The sequence below is a fragment of the Epargyreus clarus genome, unplaced genomic scaffold, assembly GCF_041222505.1.
Source record: "Epargyreus clarus isolate Ecla_fem2 unplaced genomic scaffold, WU_Ecla_fem_2.2 ptg000021l, whole genome shotgun sequence".
NCBI lineage: Eukaryota > Metazoa > Arthropoda > Insecta > Lepidoptera > Hesperiidae > Epargyreus > Epargyreus clarus.
In genome coordinates, this window is record NW_027332228.1 from 7,857,585 (window position 1) to 7,871,464 (window position 13,880).

A 13,880-nucleotide genomic window follows, 5' to 3' on the forward strand; every position below is an offset into this window, starting at 1 on the left:
GGACATCTGTTAGAGATTCAGCGCCAGCCCCTAGATCTTGATTAGTGTCGGTAGAGCGAATCTTTTAGAGCTTTTTAAAAATAATCACCAAATTTTTATTAAAATCTTTTATTGCACTGGAAACATCTAAATACATAAAATTTATTGTACTGCTGTGATACATTGTGTTAATCACAACTACTAATACTTTTACTACTAATAACTGTATTGTACTGTAAAATTACTTTTTAACGATATTCCTATGTCTATAACGTATAGTTGTTTTCACTTTTGGCTTTTTGGCGCATCTTGAGAGCGACCGCTCCTCTCACTCTACCCCAGGGCCGGAGCTATAGTATTTCAAAATTAGTAAAAAATAAATAAACGCCTCAAAATAGTACTCGCCAAGCAGTTCTGTTCGATGTCCGTTATATGGGAAATATATCGGTAGTGCCACCTCAATCGAACTACGACCTTCTGCCACTAGCTCATGTTTTTTAAAATACAATATTTCTTTATGCAATATAATTATAGTGTAGTTTAAAGTGTACGCCGATTTTACTTTTATGTATACCTTAATTTCATGTTTATTAGAGTGAGTTTTGAGCTACTTTTTTCATCGCGGTATTATTATTTTAGTTCAGCGAAGTAATGTCTCTAAATTATTTGGGTGTTACCTCAACTTGTTCAAATTAAAAGTCTTCTTAAATATGTTAGATAGGTATACTTAAATTATTCCTAATGAAAAATGAAAAAAAGCACTTTTTTTTTGATTAATCTATCTCTTAGCTCTACTGCCGACGCGTCAAACTGTGATTCATCAGAGTGACGCACTGGCAACTTATAGTTTGATAGAACTCATTCGCCACACTCGTGTTTGCCGTTCAAGACGTTGCCACAAAGGCACGACATTTCGTATACGACAAGTCACTATCAGGTGTTAATACACACCTACGTTTAATTATCGATATGAGGTAGGTGTATTAAAGATATTAAATATTATTGTTGTATTTAGCTAATCTAATGATTACACATCAAAAAACCTGGTTAAATCATTAGTCGTGTCCCACGAAAGTAGCAAGAAACTCAAATCATATTAAACAAAAATATTTTGTGGTAAGTATTTACAATTTGCAATAATTAAAATTTATCGACGGTAACGTCTTATATAATGTATATTTATTTAATTTATCGTAAAGAATGGTGGTCGTGGGGCGGGCGGCAAAGCGGCGTGGGCGCGCTTTCCCGTTTCCCGGAGCTGCAAGATGATTCATGGCTTCAGCACGCGGGCGGGCGGCGTGAGGCGCGGGTGCGGGGCGGCTGCAGCGCCGGGGAGCGCCGTGCGTGGCGCTCGCGCCTCGCGGCCGCGCCTCCGCGTGCAGTGTAGCACGCGCCGCCCGCGGCCGCACATCGCTCGCCTCGCTCCGCCGAGCCGCCCGCGCCGCCTCCCCGCTCTGCCGCACCACGCGTCCGCTGGGCGCGACGCGCGGGCCGCGGGCCCGGCCCGCGAGCCTGCTGCTGCTCGCCGCGTGGCTGGCGGCCGTCGCCGCCGACCTCGCCTGTCCGCAAGAGCCCCCGGCGGCGCAAGTGGTCTGTGCGTCCTGTCGCTCCTACGAGAACGCCCGAGAGTACAGCCTGCGGGTGATTCGCGAGAGCTTGCTGGCCAAGCTGGGGTTCGCCCAGGCTCCCAACACCACCGGGCGGCAGCTGCCGCGCGTGCCGGCGGACCTCATGAAGCGGTTCGAGCGCCGGCCGCCACCAGCGGGAGTGCAGGCCGACGCGCCTGCTCTCTCACGGACCTTCGTCACTCATACCGAGCAGGACGATTTCCTCGCCCGTACCGATAATGTTCTCATCTTTGCCCGTTAGTATATTATAATCACATTCTTACACATAATATTCTTAATCGGCCAGTTTGCCATTGATAGAGCCAAGTTCGATGACCCGTACTGATGTATAAAATTAAAAAATGTGTCACACTGAGATAGATGGTAGAGTTCTGAATGTGCACGACCATGAATTTAACTTTTTGAAATGGTTCCAATTTCGTTAATTAAAAGTTTGGGATGATAGAGACTGGACTAGAACATGAAACAATTTTTGTTAGCTAAATCATCGCATCTGGAAGTCGTACGGTTTGAAGTTTGGTCAACTCCACGTGCGAATAACTATTCGCCTGACATGGTATACAGAGTTCATTGACAGGCACGTGTGCAGCTTATAAGTGGGTAAGGCACTCCGTGATCGGCTCACGCACTGCCAATTTTAATTAACCAAAGATAACTTCAACTCCAACACGTACTATTGTCTATGGTTCTACGTTAAGATTGCTATCGGTTGTTTCAAACAGCTCCTGAATAATAAATATCTACCTACCAATGACCAGGCATTAGAAAATGGCCATACATCAATAATAGTTAGGCTTCGTAGAATATATTTTTTTTATCAATTCTTAAATTTCGGATAAAATAAATTAAAAAGCAATTGCGTAGATTTTGTTTGATACAAAAGATGTGAAGGATGAGAAGAGAAGACAGGGTTATCTCGATGTGTACAAATACGTGATCTGGTAAAGCTAAGGGGCTTCGACCGCTCACGATAACGTCTACTTTAATGCCTTCAACTTGCGCAAATAGATTCACTAATTATAACATGCCATATGCTTAGAAAAAAGTGATCTCTATAACACATCCGAATCGTTTTCTATAAAATTTCAAATAAAAATGCAAAGCATTAAATTAAATAACTGTTATTTTCGATCCAAAATAATTTTAATTAAGTTTTTTTAACGTTCAGTGTTCAATTTTCTTTGTTTACTTTCGTCCTTGGAAACAGTGCGAAATTTATATAAAAAATATTTTATAATGCCTTTATACCAGTAGCGCAATGAGTTCATTAATTTTCACTCTTTATAAGTCAGTATATTTACATTTTATATTAATATTTTAAATTAAAATAAATTTCCAATGCGATTAAATTTAAATTAAGTAATTAAAATATGTCTATTCCAGTCATCTAATCCATATTGGTAACAATAATTGTAAGTTAATTTGATGTTTAATAAGAAACCAAAGTATTAGTATAATAAGGAATCTTACATTTTAGTAATGTGTCATGACCTACATGACGATTTAGTTATTATTTTTAGCATAGTTATCACATTTGATAATGTAGTTATTATAGTATTTACGAGTTCGCTGGATAGGGGATAGGTCGTCGATACCACTCGACAGGGTTCACTGCAGATATCACTATATTCGCTTACTCGTTTATTAACATTAAATATTAACTATATTTTGTATATGTGAAACCACATTATATAACTATTACGTTTAAAATTCAATACAGTTATTAATTTAATACTTTGTCTGTGTGTGCGATTTTGAAAGCGTGATTCTGTTCGGTTTGTTGGTTCACAATATTATCATCGAAATAAGAAGGTGCATGGCCGCCACCACAAAACCTTTTGTTTGTTGAATAATATTGTGTAATCACAAGATTCGTATGTGGGACTTAAATTTTCTTAGCTGTAATAATTATATAATGTTGTGATAAAGAAACCTTTTAAATTATAGATTGTACTGACAATAAATATACTTACATTATTTGTCACAATGTAAAAAGTGTTCCCTTTGTTTTGTATAATGATTATATTAACCGAAAGAAGCTGTGAATAATTAGTGTAAATATGAGTGTTAATGTGTTACTGAAATAATAAAAGGGAGTTGAGTTTAGTGGCTGTGAGAAACGGTAGCGTGTAGGCGGTCCTTGTGTCGACTCTCCGTCTGCCGCTTTGTACCGCCAAGGAACACTGCCCTCGACTCGTAATCGCGCAAACGTACCGCCTCCGTATTACTGGACTGGGTGACACAATTCCTGACACATTACCTAATAATCTCAACGTACGTTACCATAATTTCGGTATAAGACTATCTCAATTTTTATTGAGATAGGTGGGTACTAATTTTAAGTGTGTTCCTATGTTTCAAGCGAGAGGACTAGGCCTACTGGGGATACCTCTATAAAAAAAGCGCATCTGTGGTTCTTACCTCTCGGGTGGTGTGGAAAAAGAGCCGGATTTCTTTGATAATTACTAAGTGTTCATATTTCATACGAGAATCTCTGATTACCTAATTGTCACGTCTTTTTACTTATTCGTGTATATGTACCTACAATAAGAGAGAGGGTCTCTATGATATTTTCCCACAGGTAACACAAATACACTGTCCAGAATTTAATTTCGTATGGGCTACATACTATCAAAATAAGAGGCAACATCAATAATTTAATGCCTTATTGTTATCGCAGTGATAAAGCTTGGATCATTGTTACGATAGTCAATAATAGGTATATTGTTTGATTCTCCATAACGAAACACCTTTTGAAGTGGTGGTAGTTTTATTGACATTCAAAAAGTGCTCTGTAAAGAACCTATTTTGAATAAAAAAAATTGATTTGATTTGATTTGATTTCTCAAATATCGAAGCCGTAGTTAAATCTGCAAACATTCTATCAGAAAATGTATTAAGTGGCTATTAATATAAAATGTCTTGTATCTAGGTACCTACTCTCTTTATATTCGAATGACTAGTGAAATTAGTCGTTGCGTACGGACTTTGTCATTTTTATAAATAACATTTCTTATCATAAAACGCAAGGACATGACACTTCTGCTCTCATTTTACTAATGATAAATATTACTTTTCTTAATAAAGAAGTTTTATATAGCATTAAACATTTCGAGAAGAGCTCTACTTATTTACATGAAAGATGGGTACATTAATTTGTAATTTCATTTTGATTCTTTCAACAGGGAAACAATGATAAGGCAAAGATTATTTCTTTCAATTAGTGGATAATCCATTGCTTTTCCACTACTAGTCGCGAGACTCCTGTCAGACTGAAAAGGATTAAGCCATAGACCATAGTCTACCGCGTTAGCCAAGTGCGAATTGGTAGATTTCAGTAGTCTTATTTTATATTGGTAGAATCGTTTGGCCTTTGAATAACGGAAGGTATTTTATACGTTAGGTTTTAAATTAATGATTAAATGCTTAAACATTACATGATGTGCATAGACGCAAATGAACTTTGAGTTTGTTCCCGCTGTGGTCCGGTTGTGACGAGTGCGTATCAACGAGACGAGGACGACCATTTATACCGATCGATTGTTTTGGCTGCTCCAATCCACCTTAATTGCTCGGGAATCAAGACGTCTCGTGCTTATGTACTAGGAATGAAAATGATTTTTAATCGCAAATAATATGTAATTTATTAAAATTATTGCAAACAGGTAGGTTATCTTGTTGCTATCTGTTTTATACGGTAGTTTTTTGTCATCAAAATTATTTATTTTTTAAGTTGTTGAATAATAAATTACTTATGTATTTACCTTCACTTAAATGATTCAAACATGACTTGTAAAATCGTAATTATTTTAAGATACATTTGGTGTGGATAGGAATATGACTTATACCAATAGTATATCGATGACTTATACATATGGATATGCCAATGACGCATGAATGATGTGCATTTATTACTCAGGCAAATTAAATATGGTACAAAAATATTAAACTTTGATGTATTTGAATACCTACTCCATTTGATTCCATAATAGATCTAAGGGCAGTGTTGCTGTACCAATTTTGATTTGAGTCCACTGATCGTTTCAACTTCAGGGTTAATGAATGCTACCTGTCTGTAAAGTATTTGTCAGATTTTTTTTTGTAATACGTTATTTATAGTGCGCGCAAAACTGCTAGTCCACTCTGAAGTTGTTGCGAGCAGGTGGTAGTCATACAATTTGCTATGGCGACGCGATTCATTTCAACTCGTATATTCAGCACGGACTAGCAATTTTACGCGGACTACACCAAAATATGAAATTATCAAAATATACTCCCGGATCGTAAGTATCCCGGATTTTAAGATTTAATCTAACTAAATTGGCAGATAATTAGAAAAAAAGGGATATTTATAGTTATGTGTGCGTATAAAAATAACATTATTCATAATACAAATATTATAGGTGTTTATTTGTGAGCTAACAAACATACATTTACTTAACAAACATTTAAAGTTAATTAGTTTAAAATAAAACTATCTCATAATGATAATAATACCCATAAACCTAGTGTGTCTGTCCGTATAGAGAAACCTGTAGTATAACTAACATAGTTAACTTCGTCGGTAAATACCTATATATACAGTTTTTTGCAATGTCATTTCTGAATGCTAAAAATATTTTTTTGCCTGCCCGGGTGAGCTTCACGCCTTAGCAACAGTATGTTCGAAAATAAAAGTATAAATAAGCATTACCTATTTAAGTAAGGGTGATATTGAATACTATCTCATTCCCCTATTATCATTTCCACTACTGGAAGATACCCATTATGTACCAAATACTTTTATTCAAAAATAGGACGTGAAAGACTTATGATTATATATGACGTTTATTGAAAGGGACAATCACGATCTGTGGGGACCATCGAAATTTGCTTTTTCTTTACTTTCCGTGCCTGTAAGCTCTAAATACTGTTCTAAATAGTGTGGGAATTTAATATAAATTGGCTAAATGGTTTTTGAATAAATGAGATTAGAGAGTATAAAATTAGATATAGTTGTTGGCACCGAATTTGATCGCAGTTTGGGTTTTGAGCGTAGGCAATTTTTGGTTTTGATTTAAGCAGTCTCACGAGCAATCTCTTTCGGTGTAGAGTCAACTTTTCTTAATTTATTAAAAACTTGAAATAAATAGGTCATTACTGCATTTATATACATAAATCTATCGATAAGGCAGACGGGCTAGCTTATGAAAAGCCGTCAACTTCGGTTGTTGAACCTTTGAAACACTATTCGCTAATGCATCGCTGGTTTTGAAGTAGAGTTCTTTTTGCACATTACTTGAAATTGCATATTCTACTTATATCACAAGACATTTCTTTGAGAATTGCATATGTTATTACCTATACGAAATGAAGTAGGTTGATATTCGCTTATCTATGGCAATTACACTATTTTAATCAGAGAGTTTGACTTCGAAGCAATAATGTACCTAAGAAGTGTGAAGATTATTTAGATAACATTTGTAATATTGTGTCCACGTTATTAAATCAAATATTTTTTGCAAAATGTTTTTTTTTATAATAATGAAGTAGCAAACAAGCATGCAGTCCACCTGATAGTAAGTGGCTACTGCCGCCCATGGACATCTGTGACTAACCCTAGAAAAGATTATATTCCCACCTAAAGTCAGTTACAGATGCGTTGCTGCCTTTGAGGATTAAGTTGGAACGGCTGTACAATAAGTAGTTTTCCTTTAACACTCCCTTCAAAACGGAACACAGTAGCGGTTAATAGTGCTGATTTTAATCAGAAATATGTGTGGCGGTGATGCCTCTGTAGTCTAAACACAATGCGTTGTACCACTTTCAAATTATCGAATTTCTTATAATCGAATATAAGATTTTGGTGTCTTATGTAGATGGTGGTAGACGGTAAGCTTACAAATTAATGTAAGTATTTATTTAACGTTAGCTTGTGCGTTGGCGACTCACTGTACTGCACTCCGCGATTGCTTTAATTGAGGCCGCGAAATGTTATACTCGTAATGTCTCTTAAACCATACGACCAAATTATGTATTATGAAGAATAAGTATTTAAAAAATAATTTGCTTTTGTAACAACGTAACAAAATAAGTGTGTATGTGCATTTTCTATTATTATTATCTATTGCGCTCTACATATAATTTCGAGATTTGTAGAGCTTAAACTTTTGATGTCAGTCTCATTATTATTTAAATCGGATTATAGATGCTACATTACTTAAAATATTCGTTAAGTTTTAAAAACATATACCTACTAGGTACAGCATCGAATCATATGAAAATGTCATTATAGGTAGTAGTCGTAGGGATTTTAAAATTATTCTGTTAAAATAAGTGTACATATGTGCAAAGATGTTTCTGCTATTTTTATGAATATTTTAATATTAAAATTCTCCGTTTTCCCAACATTACCCTTCACTGCTCTGCTCCCATTGATTGTAGCTTGATGAAAAGTATACTATAACCAGCTCAGGAGTATGAAAATTAATTGTACCAAGTTTCGTTAAAATCCGTCGAGTAGTTTTTGTTTCTATAACGGTTATACAGACAGACAGACAGATAAAAATTTTAATGATTGCATTCTTGGCATCAGTATCGATCCCTTACCACCCCCTGATAGTTATTTTGGAAATATATTTCTTGTACAGAATTGACCTCTCTACAGATTCTATATAGACATGACTGTTTAAGATGTTATAAATACATATTTTATAAAGTAGGTACCTATGTGTCGTTATTTTTTCTTGTACCAACATTATTAATGTCCTAAGAATATAAGCTGCAGATGTAAGTAGGTACCACGCTCGCTAAAATGGAGCCGCAATTTAATTGAATGGAATTGACAGTTCAAAGAACGGGAAGGTAATTTCGCTTTGAACGGTCAGAGCACAGCAAAATATAGAGCTGCACCTCAAATAACAAGGCAAGTATTTGTAAAGTTTGTGTCCAATTTTCGACATATGGTTTATTTATACACGTTATAATGAAGTAAGTAATAATCGGTCTTAACTAATTTTTATCTTAGGTCGAAATTTGTCAATTTTTGTTTACCTAAATTGTTGGCAAAAAAAATTTAAGACTGATTATAAAGAAGAACTAATCTTCAACGACAAGGTAGGGCAATAGAACTCAATCCTAACAAATCAATTTCCATCTACTTATAAAGTTTTTTTTTTCTTAATCTGTGACTTAAAAGTTGGTTTGGAATTAAAAAAAAAAGTATGGTGATATAAAATTAAAATCAGGTTAAAATTTTCCATCATATTCTAGTGAATGAATGCGGATATCTCAAGTGGACGCTTACATACATAACATCCGTTAATTTAATAGACTTGCGAATAAGTATAGATTATGGTGCTATAGTATGCAGCTGAGCCCGCATGCCTCGACCACCCTCGATCCTCGCAAAAAATCTGCGAGAAACAAGCATAATAGTGAATATAGTGGTGACTTAATAAATAAATAAGTCTTGTTACGTAAAGTAATTTTTGTTTTAGGATATTTGGTTGTAATAAATATAAAAAAATATGTCTCTTTATGAATGTGTTCATCTAGAAATAGGCTAAACTAATATTTATGAAACTTGTACGCTACGTTCTTTTCTGGCGTTGATACGCCATGCCTTTTCATTTAGTGCTCGAACCATCTAAACAATATTTTCATAATTTAATAAACGGATATAATTAGGGAGTACGGATAATTTAGAGAAAAGCTCGACCAAACATAAATTAGATTATCTCAGTCGATTATTTCTGAGTAATTGCATACGAAAATATACGTAAAAGTTGAATTGGAAACTTTTTGAGACTTTTTGTGTCCCTACGTACAAAAAATTAAAACAAGAGGTACGTAAGTTTATATCACCTATATAAACCTAATTAAGTCAGGAACAAAATATGAATCGCAACCTCTATCGATAATTTTATTGAAGGTACAGAACTCAGCTGAACAGAATCAATGTTTTATGACTGAGTGTAATAAACTCATAGTCATAGTCGAGTAAATTATCGTTTTGAATCCTCATTTTAACTATGCAAACAACATCAGGCACCTTGGCACCAGAGGTTGTTAACCGGGACGTTATACGGGCACAATTGAGGCCAGTGTGTGAGCGAGTTCAAGAGCAATTTAGGTTCCGTAGGTCAGTTCGCCGAAGGTAACCTTGACATTGACTACAATAGTGCCACCTGCATGTAGTCATTGCCTTGGGGAAAACATTAAGCACTACCCATTATGCCTACTTGAGTTGGACCCGTCCTATTAACGTTAATGCTTTATGACACTTCCACTGACGGATTAAGATTGCACCATCAAGAACGTGTTTTTCACGTGACTACGAACTCTATGTAGAGTCTTTGTTTATAAGAATGTAATACTATAATGATTATATGAAGAACTGGCACTCAGCTCGTATTAATTTTGATATTTAAATTGTTATAAAAAACAGGCAGTTTCCTTTTTTACAAATTTTCTACATTTCATTGTACACTCAAATCAATATAATGATAACGTATACTCTAGCACTACGGGAATGATTCACTGATAAACTTGCAAAAATTTCACTATATAATGTCGACTTGATGACTGATGTGTAGGATCTGGATCATAGAACCGTAAACTTGGTAACAGGATCTTCCCTTGGTAGTCGTAAGCCTAATTTACTAAATTGACCGTTTTTCCTTTACCTACATTTATTTTGTATACCTATTATGGTCATGATGTATTTGATGGATGAGTGTTTGTAGGATGAGTGTACCTGCAATTTCTCAATAACTGCCGTTGTCTAAGCTATACCTTAGTACATATATGTGGGCACCTAATAATTTGCATGGCTTCAAAGTAAAGAAGTTTGTTATTAAAATTTATTTGTCTGTTTACACATTAAATTTATGAAGGATTGGTTAACTTACTAACTTTAACTTTCTTTGCTATGAATTTTTACTGCTGTATATATTTAGGGTTCATGCATAAAATACGATCTACCGTGTGCCTAGGTGCACGTGTACCAATTTATATACAACAACAACAACAAATACTCTTTATTTGTACACCACATTTAAGGATACATATAAGACAATAAATGAGATAGTATACAAAAAGGCGGCCTTATCGCTTAGAAGCGATTTCTTCCAGACAATATACCTATATACCTATGTGTTTAACCATAATAATTACACTACAGCATTTAATGACTTAAACGAACATTGACGAACAAATTAACATCAGTCAGAAACACGTCGCTTGCTCTAAAGTCAACTAAAGTAGTAAGCTGATCTTATTCTTTTAGCAAATTTTATGAGCCGTATACGTGTGGTTCAAAATAGCCCGTATGTAATGTCGTCGCGACGAATTTCCAGGAGCCAGTACAGAAACGTCAGACAGAAAAAAAAGTGGCTTATGAATTAAGCGGCCGGAGACGAGCGCATGATCGGTGCGTCTTACTTTCCAATAGGGCTGTTTTAATGTGTTGTTATTTGTGTTACACCTCTTTCTAATTTCATGCATATATTAATACATATATGTTTTTTACAAATATGTAATCATAGTAAAATACTACATTGTTTTGGACGACTCTATTACGAGAAGACTTTTTGTAGATAAAAATATGTGCTTTCAATTTTAATGTATTTGTATTTCTTATGTATTTGTATTCTTAAATGGAAATTAAGTGAAAACGATCCATGTGCCAACCCAAACAAGAGATATTCAACTTTTAAATTCAATAAAAAAATATATATGAAATGTAGGTATACGGTACATAAAGGTTGCTAACGTAAGTAGAGAACATAATGTTAAGATTGAATTTCTTTTTCTGAAAATTAAGGGTTAAATACAAGACAGTATTCGTCATAATAGTCATAGATTTGGCCGTAACCTGGGTTAGATTTCTTTAATTTAACTGCATTCATTATTATCTTAGACTGTCTGATTTTTTGTAGGTACCTAAGTAGGTCATTCCAATCCAAAATAAGACATAAAATGGCTTGTAATTTAGGTAAAACTCTTAGCAACAAAGTAGCAGTATAGAAGTAATGTATTTTAAAAAATTCCATTTCACAAGTAGGTATAATTATGTCAGTTCCCAGAATATTTACTTATTTACATACGTAAGCATATGATTACTTAAATTAAATGATTTCGCAAACATCTACGTATCAGCGTACTCGATGACCGCTACAACAAGTGACTGACCGAGTTTGTTGAATACCCCTGCAGTTACAAAGATTTGTGATTTGTTGCATCCCTATTAAACGAAAAGAATAAGAGGATGTCACGATAATGTATGATCGCTGATTGCAATATATTATGCACTTACCACATCAATGCACTCGGGACCTCGATATCAATTTGACTACATCCTGTTTTCTCAAGATTTGTCTGACTGTTGAACTTTCTTAATTATTTTTAATCATTACCTAAATTTAGAAGTTCATTTTATACCAACTTACAGCAGTAACGGATAAACTGAGATCAACATCGCGTACGAGTCCGTCTCAGATCGCTTCTAAGAAAATCTCATTGCTTAGAGTTTACAATGCACAATAGATGTGCCAATGTTTATTCACGGAGTTTTGAAAGCATTTTAAGAGCATAATTCCGAGTGAAACAATTTAGGCTACGATTTACAAAATAAAAATACGAGTATATTTAATTAGGTATTCATAAAGGATAGCGCATTGTTAAGGCGGTATCCATTGTGTATTGTTTGTGATCGTTGGTTCAATCGGATACACTTAGTTTTTGGTAGTTTTACAAATTATGTCCGAAAGGTTACAAAATAGATGTACCTATAGATAAATATACACTTTTGAACAACGGATTTATTTGCATAATCTATTTTTTTATTCATAAATTTAAATTGATAATTTATTTATTACTTTGACTATAGCTTTAACGTAGAAAGTCTGATGTGAATAAGTAAAAAATCTTCGTTATACATCAAATTACATAAAATGCAAAAACAGTTTTTGAGGACCTAAATATTATCAAAGCACCTAATATATTTTAAAACATTTTTAGGTTTTACTATGATTTATACTCATCTCTCATGTTTTCATAAATGCACACCTACATACATATTACTAATTAAATGAAATAAAATAAAATTGAAATGAGTTATTTCTAGTACTTAAAGTTAGACCATGATCTCAGTATATCTGCAAGTGTTTGCTTATTATAAGTTGTTAAGTAAAATAATAATTTGAAATTTATTTAACGAAAGGCTCACTGGTTAGCAAGCAGTAATTTTATTTTATAATCGATAGCATTAGGTTAAACGTGAGAATATAAGCTAATTAGCTAGCTAGCTTACTAGTGTTAACTACTGTTAATATCCAAGGGTTAAAGCGCGGACATTTGTTCTGCACCATCAGGCATTTAAGAAGTTTAAGACGAAAAGTAACATAAAGTCATACCTATTATCTACATGATACATTCCGATTTAAAAATAAGTTTATCAATATATAGGTACTCACTTAAATCATCTGGTCTGAAGCCTGGAAGCTCTGGGGCAACGAAGAAGCCGAGGCCCCTTATTGTTTTCCAACCAATTTTTAGCATGAAGTATTTCAAAAAATATTGTCAACGAATAAAGTGATTTCAACGTAAGTTACAACTATGGAAAGAGAGGAAAGTAAATAGGTACTACTAACTCGCCGAAATTTCCATTTTTTCGTCTATTGTAAGCCCGTCTGCCCTTCCCCAATTCCGCCCCTATTTCTACCGTCCTCACCCAATCTACTCTCAATAAATACCGACAAATCATTTTTATCTATGAATACTCCGTAGACTTAGAATAATTACATTAATTGGTTTTAGCTGCTTGGTTCCAAGGTAATCGCACATAAATAATGGAAATACCATATGAGACAGCCACAGGTGCGTGGCCACCCCTAAGCATTAATATACTCGTAAGTTGGAATTCCTCATTTGAGTTTGTTTTCATTACCACACTCGTAAATCAAAACATAGAAGCGCTTAACGCTACGCTGTTAGGTATAAAGCAGAAATAGATTCAGAATTGAACCATCAAGGATCCTACATACTACTTTCAATTATTATTTAATTAATAATTCTATAGTTGTACTTAAACGAGATCAGCTAAATGCGCGCATGTAAAACGAAAAGATGGCATTTTTATTTACTTCTCAATAGTTCTCTATAACGTGTGTGTAAGAAATATGCAATATAACATTCTGGATTATCATTATTATATACAGGATTACATTCAAAAACAAACTAAGTTTTAACTATAGGTATAAATCATCGTCAATAGACATTGCATATTAAGAA